This window comes from Balaenoptera physalus, assembly GCF_965194825.1.
Source record: "Balaenoptera physalus genome assembly, chromosome: 5".
Lineage (NCBI taxonomy): Eukaryota > Metazoa > Chordata > Mammalia > Artiodactyla > Balaenopteridae > Balaenoptera > Balaenoptera physalus.
Window position 1 is genome coordinate 125,508,958 of NC_138884.1, and position 21,525 is coordinate 125,530,482.

Sequence of the window (21,525 nt, forward strand, 5' to 3'; positions counted from 1 at the left end):
CGTAGTTGCTCCGCGGCATGTGGGATCTTCCCAGACCAGGGCTCGAACCCGTGTCCCCTGCATTGGCAGGCAGATTCTCAACCACTGCGCCACCAGGGAAGCCCAGAACTTTTATCACATTTATTTTGTCTTATTCAGTTATTCTTTCAATTATTATCTACATGTAATATGTATATCATATGTTGATATAATAATATAGGTATATAATTTATAAATAAATAACTGAACATTTATTTAAATGTAAGTTAATATTTAACCAGTTATAAAGTTAGGAGAGATCACTGCTATAGAAAATCTCCTTTACACACTACCCAGGGCACAGAAAACTCAAGGGAACTCTAGAAAATGTTAATTGCGCAGGAATTAAGCTGAATTAAATCAATGAAAACGATGGATAAACCATTTACTTCTATGGAGAAAGAAGAGAGAGATGAACATTTCTTTAATTTTTAAATGATATCATAAATATGATTTCGTTATATTTGATTTGGCACATCACACACCAGGAATATGATTTCATGATATATGAAAGCAAAACCCAATAGCCATGAAAAGGTTAATTAAATATATGATGAGATTTTTCTGGTGAATTTTCTTTCTTCTTTTTTTTAAAGTAAGAAATTAGGCCAGTTTCACCTTTTTAAAAAGACTTATTTGTGACAACACCAGGTCCACTCATAGGAAGAAGGTAGGATAATTTATGAGGTTGCTTCGTACTTTCAAAAACCTTTTTTCTATTTTAAAAATATGAATAGAATGCTGTTACTCAGTCTTAATTTGCTCTTCTTAGTTCTTTGAATGAGTCTTTTTAAAAATCGATGTTTCTATGTCTATGTCTTCCTAAGTAAAGCTGAATAGTTCTTCCTATCAAGTGCTAGAATCTTGGCAGAATTAATTTACAATTATTACCTTTGAGACCTGGAAAGAGTCATGAATAGGCTTGCTAAGGTTGAATTAGATTATTCCTGACTCATCAACTGATCATACTAATTATATTTAGCTTATATTTCTTCTATGAAGATTCTTATTTGCCAGTTTTTGTATATATTTTAGGAAGTTGTTGATTATAGACATTATAGATAGGTCAAGCAAATGTATTCTACTGTACACTAGGAGTAGCTGCCCTCATTTACCACTTGGAAGTGGCTTCTGTAATCACAAAGAAACAGCTGACAGTCATAGGTATGGCCTTTATTACTTTAAAATGCTTAAAGCATAGACTGTTTAAAGAAAATGTAAATTTTTGAATATATTTTATTTCAAAAATATGTTTACATTGAGGGTAAATAGAAGATTACCCAAATTAAATTTACACTCTCTAAAATAGGGAGAAAAGGAGGAAAGTATTGTAGAGATAAAGTTGTGACTTTACATTTTAGGGTATGCTTTATGTTGCAAGATGGGCATATATTCATGAGCCCAACCATGACTTCAGGGCAGGAGCCAATCTTTCAGTGGACACTGAAAAATGAAGTCTTAGAAATGTCACTTGTATTGCATTTCCTCTTCTTTCCCTTCCTTCTTTTTCTATAGAAAAACTGATAAAAGATATTTGTGAAACACCCTAACAAATGCCATTTATGGATGATTTATATTACAAAAAATAATAAAAATATTTCAGTATCAAACAGATTATGGTCATACTAAGTACATTTTGTGCATTATTCTATTTTTTTTTCCTGAGCCATAAATATCAGAATACAAATTCACTAGCTTTTTGAGAAGTTATAAAACTGAATAGCATTCATTAGAGAGTTTAATGTCAGGGATTAGATTGCCATTTGTGATTCACAGTTTAGACTAATTCTGCATAGATAACTAGATTGCCCTCCACACAGTATTTCCAGGAGGTCACAGCGATCTCTTTACATTTCTAAGATGTCCCCAGACATACTGCATCAAAGATCATTCAGCAATGTAGCATATGAAAAGTTAAATCTTGACTTCTGGAGTTAGCGTTTCTCATTATCACTATTAGTGGGAAAGAGTCAATCATTTACTGCTTAATTCAAGGCTATCAAACTTTCTCAGCCAAATTAACAATGTCACTTTTGGACAACAGCAATCTTATTCGTAGGCCTCACATTGGCTCCTTTGAAAAGCTTATTAATATGCATTTCTTCAATACATCCAAATCCTACTCTCCTTTTCTGAGTCCAGAAAAATTTCTAGGTGTTTTTCTTGAGGTTATTTATTGTGTAAGTGATGTTTCATACTTAAAAGCAAGAATTAGAAATCTATTTGTCTATTAATTCATTTAATTAAGAATTATTTTAGTATCTACATTATATGTATTACACTGCACAAGGCAAACGGAAACATGTAAGACCCTAGTAATGACCTCACTGACAGGCATTTTTAAAATCCAGTCACAGAGAGAAGACATGTATCAATAAACAACTTGTATCTAACTCAATATGTCAAGTATCTGATCATAAAATAGTCAATATGTGTGAAAAAATTCAAATATTTGCATAGAGAGCTGAAGCAGCTTGAAGGACATTTTATAAAAGGATTTGACAAAATTTAGCCCATTTATTTGACAATTTTAGATATTCAATAAATGGTTATTAATTGGAATTGAATCCTCACCCCCAGTGCCTTAATTGTCCAGAGTTCACAGAATACCCTGTTTTCTCCCATTATATTTCAGGAACATAGGGCAAATTACACATGCCTGGCAGTTGAATATGCTGAAAACAGCTTTGCTAATCAGATATGGCCACGTTCCAAACACATTCACTTGACATTTACCCTGCAGGGCTATAACTTTCAGCTTTCCCAGGTGAGTGACATTCACGATGTAATTGGGCATTGAATTTTCTGAGCTCATACTATTTTTTAATGTGGCTATATGAACAGAATAACACAGAAATAAATGTATTTTTGCAAGTGCCACTTTCAGTGTTATTAGATATATCTGTAAGTAAAAATGTTGTCTTTGTAGGCAAGTTAACCTTTGCATTTCTATACTTAAATCTGCAAATTAACACCGTTTTGAAACCCTATAGTATCCTTCTTTCCATTAGAAATATGCCTGAAGGCTGCCAAGTGATTGGAACATCCAATATGCCTAATAAATAATAGATGTTCCTATTGACTATGGTTAATGTGGACCTAGTCTTCCTTCAGGATATGGAAAAAACATTCAATTATTAATTTTAAAATGACATTCGAGAAATAAACAGTCTTTTAGGTTTAATCAGAGAATCTTAGAAGATCTATTGTTAAAAGACTATATTACGTTCTAATGTGTTTTTCTCTATTTGTCTCAACTCCTTGTATTATCTTCTTGCCTTTAAATTTGGGATCTCCTAAATGCTAGGTCTTTCATGTCCCTTGAAATGATATCTTCTTTTAAATATGCATTATATTTATATATATAAGTATATAATATAAATTATATGCATTTAGGTGTTATTTATTTATTTATTTATATCGGGCATCTTTGCATTTTGTATTGTGAGGAACTTGAATTACTTCTTTCTCAGCTAGATATTTTAATATTAATTTAAAAAGTTTACAATTTACTTCTATTTGTGGCTCTGTAGTTAGATTTGCAAGGTACCCTATATTTTAGATACTTTTGTGTACACAAATAATCAGTTTTTATTATGCTTAAACTTTGTGAGTGGAACAACATTTATTTTGTAATTACTATATATGTTTAAAATGAGGTTAAAAGCCTTACAACAATCGCAACTAAACACGTCACAATTTGCAAGCCTAAGGACCTTTGTAGTGGCTTCCCACTGCACCTATGAAGCGTTCCTCGTGATTGTTAACATACTCCCTGTATTCCCTGTATTTCACGGATCTTTTATTACTACCTTTCTGCACGTCATCACAGCAAAACAGCAATGATTCCATGATTCTTATTCTCCAAACTGGCCTGCTTTTTTCCCAGCCTGTGATATGGCTCATAGCATCCCTTCTTCCATCATGTCCACGCCAAAATACAAGTTCCTCTTCTATTTCATCATAATAAATATTTTCCCCTTACTCTGTTCCAGGCACTGTTCTAAGTGCTTTATGTTTGTTAAGTCATTAATCCTCAAAGAAACTGATGAAATAGTTACCATCACCACCTTCATTTTATGGATGTGAAAACTGAGGCACAGTGAAAAATAACAGCTGGTGGTCACCCAGCTGGGTAGTGGCTACCTTAGTCCATTTGCACTGCTACAAACAATCAAACAAACAAAAAGCAAAAAAAAAAAAACACAACACATTGTCTGAGTGGCTTAAACAACATTTATTTCACACAGTTTTGGAGGCTGGGAAGTTCAAGATCTCACCAGACAGATTCGGTGTCTGGCAAGACCAGTTCCTGGTTCATAAATGGCCGTCTTCTCGTTGTGCCCTTACATGGGAGAAAGGACATGTAAGCTCTTTGGGGTTTCTTTTAAAGGGACACTAATCACCTTCCAAAGGCCACGCCTCCTAATACTATAATACCTGGGGTGAGAATCTCGACATATAAATTTTGGCGGGACACAAACATTCAGTTCATAACAGTGGCAGAGTTAATATCTGTGCCCAAACAATAAGCTTCCAGAATTGATACCCTTAACTACCATCTTTTCTCTAACTACCAGCTCCAGCTTAAGAGTAGTCTTTTTAGGAAGTATCCTAACTCTTCATGGCCAAAAATACTTTTCCTTTCAATGTAGTGTTTATACCCTTTACATTTCTACTTTTGTTCTTGTAATAATTGAGGTTTTATTGTAATACTTTGTGTATGTGAAATACACCAGTCAAGTATTATTTACCTCTTTCACAATCAAGTATCAGCAGCATTTAAAATTTGAAAGACGTTCTTGGGACCCTTACCACCTACCTCTCGCCACAAATACTCTTTTACCTCATTGATTTTTCTAAATAGAAAAAGCTTTATAAAAACTGCCTAGGGGCTTCCCTGGTGGCGCAGTGGTTGAGAATCTGCCTACCAATGCAGGGGACACGGGTTCAAGCCCTGGTCTGGGAAGATCCCACATGCCGTGGAGCAACTAAACCCGTGTGCCACAACTACTGAGCCTGCGCGTCTGGAGCCTGTGCTCCGCAACAAGAGAGGCCGCAATAGTGAGAGGCCCGCGCACCGCGATGAAGGGGGGCCCCCGCTCGCCGCAACTAGAGAAAGCCCTCACACAGAAACGAAGACCCAACACAGCCAAAATTAAATAAATTAATTTAAAAAAAAAGTCAAAAAGTAAAAAACTGCCTAAATAAAATGAAATATAAAATACAGATGAAACAGTGCTTAAAAAGCCTTACTAGGTAAAATGTCTCAAAACTGTGTATTTTTGTCCTTTTATCATGAAATAGTCAGTAGTAGAAAAATTGCAAAATCTGGACTGAAATACTTCCTTGACTTTGATCAAAATTGCAATTTTGACCAAATTCTTATATAGATATCTTTTTCATATTTGTTCATTTCTCTGGCCCCTTTATCTGTATTCTGTACATCTTAGGTGTTTAGTACATATATGTTCCAAAATTCTTCTCAACTCTAGAAAATAGGGCAGCCTACTTCTCCAGATTTCCCAGACACTCACTGACTTTTTTTTTCTGCTTCAAATCAGATTTAGCTTGCACTTTTTGACATTACCAAAACAGATATAGAGATTAAGTATGAGGAATACTTGCTGGTTGTAGACAGACATTTTTTTAAAATATGGTAATATGATACTGATTATCTGGCCCCAGTTGGAACTGAGAGCAATTAAAAATCCAGCAGGTATTGCATAATTAGAATTTGGCAGCATAGAGCATGCAGTAGTAAAACAACTAATTAAATAATAATATATGATCATCCAGAATTGAAGGGTACATTAAGGAGACACTGAAAAATCAAGTAGAAATTGATAAAAAACTAATAAACAATAAAACAACATAACACACCTGTTTTAGAGGAGGAGAATATAAGGATTGGGGGTAAATTTCAATATTTACAAATAACCAGAAGAAAGAGAAAGACAAGCTCAAACACCTACAATTTAATCTCAGAACAGACTGAATCCAGGGGCTTCCTGTAACTCTTTTAATTCATGCAGCCATAAGGCTAGAGCTGCCAAAATCCATATGTAAAGTCCTAATTGGTTGTTTGCCAATTTGTAATTGTTAGTAGGATTTACTGTCTCACAAGGTTTTAGAAACAAAATTGAGGGTAAGATAGAGGGGGGTACTAAAAATTGGAAGGGAACTCTTGGTAATTCATCTCCCAAAACCCATGGGGGATTGCCACCTGAAGGGCTGATTCCTTATTATTCAGGAATGGTTTCTTGCATTCCTTGAAGTTTGTTCAATAACTTAATGTAAGCAAATTACATGTGTGGGAAAGCCCATTTTCCTTCTTCGAAAAATCTCCCTTTCTAACCTTCCTCTTCCAACGCTGCCCCATTACCTCTGCACACACAACTAGAGTCAGGATCTCAGCGCTCTGATGGGCGAATTATAAAGTTAAGAGCAAAAGTAGAAGACTTGCCTCACAAAAGTATTTCAAGACCTTTTTTATATACACAAAATTTGGACAAATATATGTGGGAATGGATTTTGGAAGTATAGGCAAATAACATAATTTTAGATGGAGGTAAATTTATAGATATGGTTGGACTTACATGTCATTCTGTATTCAAATATACTAAAACACTATTACTAACATGAAATAATTATAACAGTTATAGCTAACATTTATTAATTATTTCTGTGGGGCACTTTACAAAATATTGTTTTTATTTTACATGCTGTAAAATGCACTTATTTTGGTATATGGCTCATTTGACTTTGACAAATGCAGAATCATGTAAACACCACCACACTCAAGATATAGATCAATTTTAATATCCTCCAAAAGTCCCTCGTGATTCCCCTTTGTAGTCAACCCATCCCTTCACTCCTAACCCATGGTAACTACCCAATGGTTCGATAGTTTTGCCTTTTCCAGAATGTCAGATAAATGTAATCATACAATATGTAGCCTTTTGAGTCTGGCTTCCTTCACTAGCATGATAAATTATATTGTTGTATGTATCAATATTGAATTATACAAATTACTAGATTTTCTTTTTTAATATCTTCACTAGTTGAAGGACATTTAAATTGTTTCCAGGTTTCGGCAATTACGAATAAAGCTACTATCAACAGTTACATGCAGGTTTTTGTAAACATAGTTTTTTCTCTTAGTTAAATACTTAGGAGTGGGATTTCTACATCATGTTGTAAATATGTGCTTAATAAGAAACTGTAAAACTGTTTTCCATTTAATGGAATTGCTGATATGGTTGGATTTAAGTCTTTATTTGTATTAGTTATTTGTTGTTTGCCCTTCTTTTTTTCCCTCTACTCCACTTCCTGTGTTTGGATTATTTAAATTTTTTTTAGTAATCCATTTTATCTCTTGGATTTCAAGCTCTATCTCTTTTTATTTTTCTTTCTTGTGTGATTGTGTAGATTGTTGCATCTAACCCTCTACTGTCTACCTAGAGTTTATATTTACCACTTCAAATAAAATATATGAACCTTACAACCATATAATCCCTTTCCCCTGCCCACATAGTGTTATAGTAGACATATGTACTACATCTGCATACACTGAAAATGTCACTAGGAAATATTATAATTTTGTTTCACCAGTAAGAGTAGAAAAATAGTATTAGTATTTACCTAGATATTTGCCATTTCTTTTGCTTTTCATCCCTGAAGTTCCAACTTTCCCTCTGATAGCTTCTCTTTAGCCTAAAGAACTTAGATTAGTATTTCTTTCAGAGCAGGTCTGCTGTTGACAAATTCTCTTAGTTTTTATGCTTCTGAACATGTCCTTTTTTACTCCTTCATGCCTGAAGGATATAGAATTCTTGGTTGCTACTTATTTTCTTTCAACTAAAGATATCCTTACACTTCATAGTTTCCAAAAGGAAACTGCAATCATTCTAACACTTGCTTCTCTATATGAACTGTATCATTTTTTTTTCTGACTACTTTCATTTTTTTCCCCTTAGTTTTGATTTTCAGCAGTTTACTTATGATGTAACTGGGTGTAGTTTTATTTGAGTTTACTGTGTTTGGACTTTTCTGTTCTTTGAATGTATAATTTTTCCCCCAAACTGGGAAGTTTTGAGTCATTTCTTCAAATATTTTTCAGCCCCTTCTTCTCTCCTGCTGGGACTGTGATCATGCAAATGCCACTTAACTTCATCCATCTTCAAATTAACCATTGCTTTCCTCTGTCATCTCCAGTCTGTTAGGCTATTCAGCCTATCCAAAAATGTTAGTATTTCAGATATTATATTTTTCAGTTAAAAATTTCCATCATGTTCTTTTTTTTATAGTTTCTACGTCTCTGCTGAGAACTTCTATCCTTCTATTCATTTCAAGAGTGTTTATATTTATCTCACAGTAATTGATTATAACAGCTACTTTAAAGACCTTGTCATCATGGGATTTGCATTTGTTGATTGTATTTTCTCTAGAGAATTGTCAAGAGCTGAACTGGAGAGTGCTGAGCTGCCAGGTATCTAGAAGTTCAATTAAAACAACAAGCAAAATGAAGGTAACAGTCAAGCCTTTAATTGCTTATTGCTATGCTGTAAACAAAGAGGCCAAACAGGAAAAAGCATTGGTTCTCCCAGTGTCCCATTTTCCCACACAGAACAGCACTCAGTGAGGGGCAAGTGGACCAGCTCAGACCTGGGGATTCTTTTCCCTGCTGAGGAAGTCCCAAACAAAGGCTCATGCCCTTTTATGGACCTGAGAGAAGGGAGAGGAGAAGGGCCAGAAGTGGAAAAGTACTGAGTCAGAGATGAGAAGATATTTTCAAAGCTCTACTTCCTCCTCCAGATAAGGAGATCTTGGCAGAGGTACTAGGGAAAGGCCTTGGCTCAGGACTCCCTTACCCCCAGTACACTCATAAGGAGGCCTCAAAATGGCAGCACCTGGGTTCAGAATGCAGCTATGTGCAAGGCCATGGGCTGTTAGCTCCTGAGTCCTTGATTGCAATTCCTTTCAAAGACTTCAATGTACTCACTGTGCACAAAGTCTGGTGTACGGAGGGCGGTTTTCTCCAGTGAGATCTTCCAGGTAAAGCCTTTGTAACGGGCTAGGGTTGGGCTTGAAAATCCACACATAGGATTTGGCCTGGACCCAGACTCTTCAATTTTCCTGTATGTTTAGCAGTTTTGTTTGTCTGTTTTTTATTTTTATTTTTTTTTAGTGTTTTATTTTATATTGGAGTATAGTTGATTAACAATGTTGTAATGTTGTATTAGTTTCAGGTGTACAGCAAAGTGATTCAGTTACACATATATATGTACCTATTCTTTTTCAAATTCTTTTCTCATTTAGGTTGTTACATAATATTGAGCAGAGTTCCCTGTTTTTTAACATTGAGTAATTTTTATTTGTGTCTGGAACATAATGAGTATTATAACAACGTAAGTCTCTGATACTATTTGATTTTCTAGAGGCCATTGATAACTTTATTTTGCTTTTGTTTTGCAGGCTTCCCAGATATAAAACATTTCTTTCATTGCACAAAGTTTTAGTAGAAAGGGCTACTTTAGAGGCTGTTTGCTTTAATGAATGACTGAAACTTTGATTCAGTAGTGACAGAATGGTGATGTACATAAAGTTCCAGACATTGCTTGATATTATATAGAGGAAAAAAATCGTAAGATGTAAGGAAGTATGGGTGTGGAAGTATGTTTAATATGTACAATCTTTTTTAAGCACCTTAAGTTTTCTTGAATAGATCTACAAAATTATCTTTATCAAAGATTGAGAATATATTTGTAAAAATGAGTTCTAGCCCAGATGGAGTCACTGGTGAATTCTACCAAACATTTAAGGAAGCAATCATACAAATTCTCTAAAATATCTTTAAGAAGATAGAAGCAGAGGGAATATTTCCTAACTCATTCTATGAGATCAGCATTACCCTAACACAAAGAAACAGACAAAAAATACTGCAAGGAAAGAAAACTACAAACCAATATCTCTCATGAATATAGATGCAAAACTTCTCAACAAAATTTTTTTAAAACAAATCCATAAAACTATAAAAAATATACACCACAACCAAGAGGAATTTATCCCAGTTATGCAAGGCATACTCAACATTTGAAAACCAATTAAAGTTATTCATCATATCAACAGGCTAAAGAAGAAAATCAAATGATCATATCAATAGATGCAGAAAAAGCATGTGACAAAATTCAACACCTATTCATGATTAAAAACTCTCAGAATAGAGGGGAACCTCCTCAATTTGATAAATTTTAAAATAAAACTATAGCTAATGTCTACTTAACGGGGAGAAACTAGAAGCTCTCCTGCTAAGATCAGTAACAGGGCAAGGATGTCTCCTCTCATCATTCCTTTTCAACATCATATAGGAAGTCTTAACTAATGCAATAAAACAAGAAAAGGATAAAAATAAACACACTGGGAAGGAATAAACAAACTGTTTTGTTCACAGATAATACATACATAGAAAATCTGAAAGAATCAACAGAAAAATTCCTGGAACTAAAAAAGCAATTATAGGAATGTTGCAGGATACAAGGTCAGTACATAAAAGTCAGTCATTTTCCTATATATCAGCAATGAACAAGTAGATCAGAAACTAAAAATTCAATGCCATTTATGTTAAAACTCCCCAAACAGAAATACTTAGATAAAATTTTAACAAAGTATGTACAAGACCTATATGAGAAAAACTATAAAACTCTGAGCAACAAAATCAAAGAAGAACTAAATAAACAGAGAGATATTCCACGTTCACGGATAGGAAGATTGTCAAGATGTAAGTTTTCCCCAATTTGATGTATATGTTCAATGAATCCCAATAAAAATCCCAGAAAGTTATATTGATAATACTGACAAACTGATTCTAAAGTTCATATGGAGAGGCAAAAGACCCAGAATAGCCAACACAATTTTGAAGGAAAAGAACAAAATCAAAACTCTGACACTGTGTGACTTCAAGGTTTACTATAAAGTTACAGTAATCAAGACAGTATAGTATTGGCAAAAAATAATTCAATGGAAAAAATAGAAAGCCCAGTAATGTACTCACATAAATATAGTCAACTGATCTTCAGCCAAGGGGGAAATGCAGTACCATGGAACAAAGATGATCTATATGATGCTGGAACAACAGGACCACCACATGCAAAAACAGAAAAAAAGAATTTAGAAACATGCTTCAAAAAATTAGCTCAAAATGGATCATAAATCTAAATGTAAGATACAAATCTATAAACCCCTAGAAGATAACAGAAAACCTAGATGACCTTGAGTATGGCATTTACATTTTAGATACAATACCAGAGGCACTACCCATGAAAGAAAGAATTGATAATCTGTTCTTCATTAAGATTCAAAAACTTCAAAAGACACTGTCAAGAGCATAACAAAACAAAACATGGACTTGGAGAATATTTGCGAATCACATGTCTGATAAAGGACTGTTATCCAAAGAACTACCACCCAATGAACTCTTAAAATTCAACAATAAAAAAAAATGAAATTAAGTGCATATTTCTAAGTGAAAGAAGCAAATGTGAAAAGGATACATACTGTATTACTCCAACTATATGGCATTCTGGAAATGGCAAATGGTCAGTGGTTTTCAGTGACTGGGGAGGGGCAGGATGAATAGAGCCTGAAGAATTTTTAGGGCAGTGAAAATATTCTGTAAAATGCTACAGTGGTGGATACGTGTCATAACACATTTGCCAAAACCCATAGAATGTACCACACCAAGAGTGAACCCTAGTATCAACAATGGACTTTAGGTGAAAATGATGTGTCAGTGTAGGTTCATCACTTGTAACAAATGTACCATGGCGATTCTGGATGTCAGTGGTGGGGAAGGTTGTGCGTGTGTGGGAATAGAGGATATATGGGAACTTGACATACTTTCCAATCACTTTTGCTATAAACATGAAACCACTCTAAAAAATAAAGTCTATTTAAAACATTTAAACATTTTTAGAAAGGATCTCCAGATATTTAAAAAGTTTGTTAGTGGATATTCCCTATAGCCTGGAGGTATCTGTGAGACACGTGCCACATAATATTGGCTCCTAGGATCCTAGGATGGCAGAGACCAAAATGGACACTTAAGAAGAAGCACGAGCAAGGTGGACATAGAGACAACTGGTCTGACATGGTAATAAGCCATTACCAAGACCTGAGCCAGTAAAAATACCTTGGAAACCTTTAATGAAGAAAAATCTTAGTACAACCAGGGAAGGACCCTGCAATAACATCATTAGAGTATGTGGTGAATGTTCTTTATAGCCTTCTCTAGGGTTCTGGGAATAATTACCAGGTTACCTTTGCACTAAGGAAACCGAAATACCTAGATGTTTCCAGAATTATGGGAGACTAACACTAATTCCTGCAGATCCAGAAAGATCCTTTGCTGCTCATTGTGATGGCTTATGTAGGGCAGTTATTAAAAGGAGTTTTGATACAAGTCTAACTCCAAGTAAACCTCATTAGACCCCATAATAACCACAGGCTTATTTCCAAAGTTCCTAAGTTGGGTAGTATAGTTGGAAAAGGTATTTTTAGGTAGAATTATTCCATTTATTTTCTTACTATGAATGTAAGTACCATTATTATAGAATAAGCCAAAAGCTATCACAGATTAGAAAAATACTTGTAAAATAAACTATTTAAAGAATACCAGAGTGTTGACTCCTATTGTACCCACAAACGCCTTTTTCCAATATGTTGAAATCTTCTGAAAAATGTCCAGAAGGACAGTTAGGATGGGAAATCTTTCTAGTAGGCAGAACTTCAAGGAGTACTTTTGCTTTTGTTTTCTCTTTGCCTAGAAGATCAGGCCTGAGAAAAGTATCTGCATTTATTTACAAGCTGTCTTTTTTTTTTCTTTTTTGTTAGATGTTTATGGACTTTGAACTGGTGTCAAGAGTGTTTGCAAAAGGCATTTTAATAGTCTATAGCACAAAAATATAGGTGGCCTATGAGTTATCATTAAAGTGACTATTTGCTGAAAAGGTTTTTGGAAATCACCAGAAAAACTGACAAATGATTAATTCAACACTTTTTCCCTATCTTCTGCCATGTTTGTTCAGTGGGTATATTTACTCACTCAACCAATATTAGGATTATTGGGGAGTTCTAATGTGCCAGGAGCTATTTTAGGTGCAAGAAATAGAGAAGTAAACAAATCAGGCAAAATCCTTGACTTAAAATCTAGAGAATCAAATAGACCACATAAATATATGATATTGTCAGACAGTGCTGTGTGCAGAGTAAGGGGATAGAGATGAAATGAGGACAGGTGATGTTTTAGAAAGAACAGCCAGGAAAGGACTCGGAGCAGAACTCATATATTTGTGGACTGAATGGCAGGATGGAAGTTATTAAAGGACCTCAGTAACATCTTTCTCTCCTCATATGAAGTTTCTCTCTTCATATGAACCAATTTCCCTCCAGTAGAAACCAGCCAAGCCCACTGTGGCAATATACACCATGTGACCAGCCTAGTCCCTACAGCAGTTGATTACCCTGGAACCTTTTCTGTTATGAATGGGGACTATAATATTTCTCAGGAAAATATACACTTATTTTGAATTTCTTTTTGCTTTCCATGGCTGCCTTTTTTTTCTGCAGAATTATTGAAGACTTTTGTGGTTATATTGAATGTCTTTGATTACATCATAGTAGCCTACCCACACTGCTTCACATTTGGGAACTTATCTGAGAGCAAATGAAAGAATTGTTCAATAGATTTGCTGGTGTTACTATATATGACCTACTACCCAAATGTAATACCTAGCCTTAAAGAATAAGGGATGCCAACACTAAGCAAGTAAGCATTCGAAATATGCTCAGGTCAATGATCCATAGATGAGATGATTTTTCCCAATGCCAAAATGCACATATCTTGTCTCTGCGATGCCAAAGTGAGACAGATTATTTGATTATTGTAATTAATAATCTGTTTTCAAAATAAACAGGAAGTTGTAGTGTTTGCTGGAGGACAAGAGGGAAGAAAGGGGCAAGAATGTGAACCTAGAATGCATCCTTCATTAACAAACACACTGACATAAAGTTAAGTAAATGTTTACTCTATATGGAGGTCCATTTGGGTGCTTCCTGTTTAGTTTAAGACCACCAATATAACTTCATGTGCATGTAATTAAGAGCTTACATCCATGAGACAAAATTTTAGGTTTCTCAGGATAAAAAAAATTATTGCACTAAAGCAATAGTTTAAGATACAGAAAAGAAAAAGGAATGAATAACGGAAGAGTGAAATCATTTGTGACAGCCATGCCCTAGTGCCAGTTAGAGAGGTGAAGTGAGAACTGAGAACTGTGTCCTATGACAGCATCTCTTCCTGTTGTATCACACATATATGTATATCATATATATATCGTATATAACCTGTTATAGTAATATATATCATATAGATGGATGTACATATATTTCACAGATGTAATACATACATAGATAAGTATAATATATATACATATTATTCTGATGTATATTTAATCTTATTATATGTTATATCTATTTATGTAGTGAAATTTCTTTCTTTCTTTCTTTTTTTTTTTTCCAGCCTCATTTCTGAGTCTAGGGAACTAAAAAAAGAATGGCCATCACCTAGATGTATTTAGCTTGGAGATAAATGTGGAACTAATGAGCCTTGAGATGCAATTTGTATTGCTTGAAGATAATTGGATTATGTTAGTGGGAACATAGTTGGGGAGAGTGAAATGATAGAGAGAAAGGTTTATAGTGACATTGTGAAACCAAAGTTGGAATTACTTAGGACTTTTTTTTTTTTCCTTTTTCTTTTTGGCTTCCCAACACATAACCTCATTTCTTTGGGGAACTGTCTATACATATAAGCATAGAGTTTGACTCTAATAATATGAAACCAAAAAAAACTAGATATTTACTTCCCTAGTTGCCCTTTCAACTAGAACACACAAAAATTGCTTAGCCTCAGACTCTTACCTCTGACTTGTATGCAGGATTTAATGAAGCAAAGAAGCAGAACCATGAAAAATGCATTTGGAGCCAAAGGCTGCCACTAGTGGAAGGAGCAACATGTAGTTTTCATGGGAGACAGCAGCATCATTGCCAATGGTAGCATCCAATATCCATTTCAAATGGTCTCCATGGTGCAGGGTGTGCCATCTGGTGTTGAGGGCTGTTGGCAACTGGTGCCTTCACTAGACTGTTTGGTGAATGATAATTGACCAATAGCTCTGGCTGGCCAGTTTTCTTTTCCTCCTGCTGACTTTCTAAGCCTGTTTCTCCTTCCTTCTAGAGATTCAGTGAACTGTCAACATTAGTATCAATAAAGTATTTCCTGCTTAATTCAGTCAGAGTCCGATTATATTGTTCACAAATAAGCAACAAACATGACTAGTAGGTACATGGACTTTTGTTAAAATTTTGATCATTGTATATGGTCAATTTATTTGGGTCATGAGTACATATTACCCATATCATAACACTGCATTTTTTTCCTTTTAATTTCAATCAGTATTTTTATTGGCTGTGTCTTTTGTCTATCTGTGAAATCTTCTCTGGTCTTCTGTATTACACATTCTGTTTTTCGTGGTATCATTTTTTTCTTAGTGTTGCCAAGATGATATTATAATGGTGCTAATGAGATTTTGAATTTAAAGTAAACAGTTTATGTTATTTAATAAGGAATACTTGTGATTTTCTGTTATCATTTTTAGAAGCCAAGCAAGGTGAACTGAATTCCTCGAGAGCCGTTAAACTTTTATACCTTTATAACTCCTATAATACAGTGTAATATACCTTTTATAAAATAGTGTAATGTTCTTTTCTGCTGTCTCTAGTTTTGTTTTTCTGATATTCTGAATGCAATGTATGTACAAGTACAATTCTCCGCACAAAAGATCCAGCACTCAAAGCTTATTATTGGCATGCTATCATGCTCTAAAATTTACTTTTGGAGATTATGAGTCCCAGAATTTTCTAAAAACATTCCATGGTTACTAACTCTTTTCATTTTTATTTTTTGAATTGCAAAATCACTTGTGTTACAGCAAACAATACCATATAAAAAGGTGGAGGGGTTATAAGTTGGGAGGAATACTTAATTAACCTCACAAGGTAATGTTCTTGCCAAGTCCTACATACTGAAAACATGGAAAAATTGAGGAGATTCTAGATTCCTCACCTGATTCCTGTTTCACAAAACAAATCAGCGCTATGTTGGGAGCTGGCAGATTTTTCTTATTCTAGTTCTATTTGTCTTACATTTAATATCAATTGCTCCCACATTTTTAGTCTGTCACTTTTAGTTTTAAATGTTGTGGAGGAGAGTTTTCATCATTTTCTGTTTTTGTGAATATGTGGCAAAACAGTAGAACATCTAAAGAAATTCCAGCAAAATGTCCTTTTCAGTTGATAATTGTTTTTAAAAAATTATAATTGAAAGGTTAAAAAAAAAAATAGGGGATATTTAGATGAACTCAGTATCTATTTTTCCAGATTAGGAGCACCCACGCTTTAAGAGAGAAGAACATCGCCTTGTATTTAAGCAAAACTAACGGGGTCTCTTACTTCATTATTATCCAATCCTGGAGGTTAATTTTTATTTTTCTTAGGCCTTAGATTTTCTTGAGGTCAATTTGCTAGGCTATTCCTAAAGCTTCTCAAGTAATATGAAAAAAATTTAGAAAGGGCTTTTAAACAAGGTACGATTATGTTTGGTTACAGCATTGTTTTTAAATTTGGAAAATGAAGAGTAGTCATATAGATTGCAAATTATTGACACTTCAAAAGAATTACACACATTCATAAATAACTTTGTGTACTATTTTTAATGTAAAATGCTCATATTTAGTTTTTAGCTCAATTTCAAATGTATAACTTCTCTTCGTTTTAGGTACCTTAGAAAGAGCCCACCTTGATTGCCATGCACCACTGTGTTTCTCTTGCCGAAGTTACTGACACTATTATTCTTGTTGAAATTTTACTACAGATAGTATAATTACAAATTGATAGAAAACCTGGCAAGTACACAGATAAAATTAGAATTCATGCTTTCATTGTAGAAGATGCTATAGCTAGAAGAGATGAGCAGGATATTCCAATAATCAGTATTCATGTTTTTGCATTGTTTTCAGAATACAGCATATTCTGTTGTTATATCATTCTTAAAACCTAGAAAAATATCGGTGACCCTTCTCTAGATATATGGTTCTCAAGATCTGAGAGCATTTAATGGAATAACTTTGACAATAATAACTTGGTTTATATACCAGATAAGTCAGATATTCTCTTTGAACAAATGAAAAGATGTTGATTACAGAACTTGAGACCAGTTATGTTAAAATTGCACACATACCTTTTTTGGATATTAAATTTAAAATGTGTATTAATTCTCATATGGTACTGAAGACAAACATTTGTTAGCAAAATGGATATCCTCCATGAAACTTGTTAGTTATACTACCTGCATATTAATTATAGTAAAATAGTATACTTGTCTCTACGATGCTTATTATTAAAGTGAAAAAATTTCCAGAATGAAGTATGTTATGTTGTAGAGTTAGGGCAGTGTTGATTAGATATTTAGCTTTTATTTTGGGAACTTATATTATTTTCTTACTGCTGTTCATTTTCATATCCTTTTCAGAGTGGCTTGATTTAGGAAAATAGCAAGCTGCTGGTAATTAGGAGACCCAGTAATACAGTGGTTTAAAAAAAAATAAATTTCTGTCTCCTGCGACACTCCTGGAGTGATGAGTCCAGGGTAGTGGTGCAGCGCTGCTCAATCAGGGTGCTCATCCAGGGACTCAGACTGCTTCCATCATGTTCTGCCATTCTCTAGGGCAGGGACCTGCAAACGTTTTCTGTAGAGGGACAGAGTGTAAATATTTTAGGCTTTCCAGGGTATACGGTGTATGGTGCAGCTACTCAACTCAGCCATTGTGGTGGGAAAGTAGCCATAGGCTCTATGTCATGAATGGACATGGCTATGTTCCAATAAAAATTTTTTAAAAACAGGCAGAAGGAGGGATTTGGCTTGTAGGCTACAGTTTGCCAACCCCTGTACTAGGGCATGTTGTTATTGCATGGTTGAAGCTGGGTCACTGCCATGTCTGAGTTTCACTGGCAAGGAGGGGAAAGGAAGTATGGAATTAGCGTACTGTTTTTATAACATCCAAACATGGAAGTGACAGGTATCACTTTGGTTTACATTCAATTAGCAAAAATTTATTCACCATTTCTAACTATAAGGAAGGCTGGAAAGGATAGTTTAGCTGAGCAGTAGTATATATCCAGCTACAGTTCTTTCTTTTTTCTTTTCTTTTTTTTTTTTTTTTTAATGGAAAGAGTAGGAAAAGGATTTTGGTGAAAAACAAGCAATCTCTGTCACAACCACACAGGATCTGGTGAGAAAAATACAGAAAATTGATATCATAGTATTCTCCTCTCATGATTTAGCCAGACAACAAAAAGTATGGAGAATGACATGTTATCAACCTCCTAAATATATAAAATAAAATTGTATTTATTAAGATTTTATATATTATAAAAGCTATTTCTCATTATTGTTATCTTTGACACACTGAATAAATTAGCTCTAAGTTGGAATGCTTAACAACTATTCTAGATACTATAAAATTAGTAGTTTTCAACTGTTGGCTCATTTTTTTCTTTGAGTTTGCATGCCTAACACAGTCTTAAACAGAATCTATAATTCACAACCTGCAGAAATTGATAAATGTATCTATGCAGTTTTGTGGAGAATTTATGCCATTTGAAACAGCTGACTGCAAACCGGGTTGATGAAGCTCTCCAGCTGTCGGTAGTTTGCTAGGGAGTGTCATGCTGCCTACAGATATGTCAGTATTTTATCATATATTTTTCCAAAATGCACATTTTAAATCTATTTTCATTTTTTATCTAAAAAACAATCTAAAAAAGAATTCCTCAAAGTTACTAGAATATATGAAGTTAGTTGCCTATCTGCCTAATTCCATGAATACGATTAAAATGCCAAGACTATGCAATCATGTAGTAATGAAATGTGCAATTAGCATTTTATTTTTATGCTTACACCTAAAGTGTAAAACCTTTGGCAATTATTTATACCAGGACTCTATTTGTTCCAATCACTTCACATTTTTTCATTAACATAAAATAATAATGGTATTTACTCACTGCCCTCAAATGGCAACTTGTAAGGACACAGTTTTTTGGCTGTCATACTGAATATGTATTGGGATCCACCAAAACTTTCATTCTTATTTTTTGTTTCATGTCAGACTCCCTCTCTTTCAGTTATTTATGCTTTCATTCACACACTGTGCATTTTCTCGCATTTGTACCTTACTGTTAATAGGTAAACCTCAGTTCCCTGTTGAGATATTTGTTAAATTATTGCCAAATTTTGATAGCATGGCAGTACAATATCCAAACTTACATTTTTCTTTGTCTCTTAAGAGTTTTCCTGTATTGATATGATTTGTCAGTATATGATAGGTTTTAAATTAATTTTTGCTTTATCTGCCTGACTCCACTATCATGATGACATTTTCTAGAGCAATAAACAAATCTAACATAATGAGCTATTAAATAATATGTGTTTTTTTGGAGGGGAGTAAAATCTGGCTCCTATTTGTATTTGTAAGGAATGACTTAATCAATCATGCATCTGAATTTGTGTAATGTACTTTTATAAAAGATTCTAACTTCTAACATATTTCTTACATTCCTTTTGAAATGTGCATTAAGTTCTGAATTAATATAACACCAGAATGGCAGATCCTGATTTAATTACTCCTGTTTCCACATCACAGTGTCCTTGAGCACAACAAAACTATAAGTAATACTACCATAGAAAAAGAGTAAGATTATGCAATAAAATTTCAGCAAAGTGTTGAAGGATTTGAATGTTAACCCATTTGGATATATATACGTTTGAGATCAGCATTATTACATTGGAAGTAGAAATAATACGATTTTGGCCTTAACTACTTTTTTCTCCCTCCATTAAGATGAAGATTTTGATGAAAAAATTAAAAACGTGACACTGTCCCTACTCTATCAGTCTTTACTGAGTAATCAAGATAGTATCGTTTCTTAAGCTTCTTTCTCACCTCTTTTCTTCGTCTTATGTGCCATCCATATTTTTATCATCCATCCAGGTACTGCAATTCTTAGGCTATCACCAGGTTATAGCTAAAGAGTGATGTTAGCACTCTGCATGTTGAAAGTTGTCATCAAAGAGCATTAGGTGTTGTTGGTCTGGGTAGGTTGAGGCAGAGCCTGATTAAGAAAGAGTCCTTTTCATTTCCTGCATGTTTGAAAAAAATTAAGATTTTTCAGATATTTTGGAAGATACATTCTTCTGTTTAAAGTTAAAGAAAAGAGCAGTAAGGGTTGGTGAAAACCTTTTATTCCGATGAACTACATTAATGATTCTCTGCTAGAGGCAACAGAAACTAAAGACTAGACGGAAGGATTCTAAAACCAAGCAATGGATAAGACCAGGCACCATGCCTGGTGACAAACAGTAAACTTTTGGTCATTTAGAAAAATATCAAAAATTGGGCTTATAAGTAATGCTGACATTTGAAAGGAAATATTATATTGAAAACTAAAAAGAACAGCACATTAATAATGAAGAAAAAATTCTGTGTATATGTATATAATCTGTTCTATGTTCCCAAGTAGGACTAAAGATATGACCTCTACTAAACAAGGTAAGGAATAATGAATAAACAACATAATGTGCTGAAGCAAGAAAGAGAGAAGTAAATTAACTGATAAGAAGAGGACCCAGGAGAACATATTGGAGGGATAAAAAATAAAAAATTATCCACATAGAAGCCAGGTAAACAGAATTAACACTGCAGAGAGTCCAATCAAATATATAAAGGATAAAGTTGAGACATGTTTCTAAAATACAGAATGAAAAGACAGTAACATGAATGAGTAGGATGAGGATAAACAATATTGGTGATGAATTCCTTGGAATTATTGCCTCCCATATATCCCAGACAGAAAGCTGCAGAAGTCCCCAGTCAGGAACTGCCAACAGACACAGGCAAAAATCTCCAAGAAGCCTATGCCTAGGATAATGATGGCCTAAGGACAGGAAACCTTTTTGCCAATACACGTCCTTCTCCAAACTAATACCAATGGAAACCACCCCCCTCACACATCTTCAGGGGGCTGTCCATCCCCCACCTGGCAGAAGCAGACAGTACTCCAATTCCCCTGCCTGGTAGTGTCCATGACTCAAGGAGGGAGAATATATTCCCTCCCTTATCAGCTGGAATAAAGCAACCCTTCTCTGGCAGAGCAGGCTGTGCTCTGATTTCCCTACCAGGGTACTGCCAGAGGGGTCCAGTGGGAAGAAAACCAAATGATTTCTGACAAATATGTAAAAACAATTCATTGGAGAAGGGATACTCTTTTGAACAATGGTGCTAGACCAAATTGGACATCTATAGGCAAAAAAAAAAAAAGAAGAAGAAGAAAAAA

General features: G+C 34.4%; 1 protein-coding gene across 9 annotated transcripts in view; it reads right to left on the reverse strand.

The window, feature by feature from the left end:
- Positions 1-21,525, reverse strand: part of LOC309661250 (bifunctional heparan sulfate N-deacetylase/N-sulfotransferase 4) — an 823,039-nt gene that overhangs the window by 430,846 nt on the left and 370,668 nt on the right. For 5 of the 9 annotated variants that reach the window (XM_082462799.1, XM_082462798.1, XM_082462797.1 and 2 more), the window contains one exon: positions 1,373-20,332. The gene's annotated coding sequence lies outside the window, so the exon portion shown is untranslated. The remainder of the gene's footprint in view (positions 1-1,372; positions 20,333-21,525) is intronic. The other 4 variants (XM_082462802.1, XM_082462801.1, XM_082462803.1 and 1 more) reach the window with 4 other exon arrangements.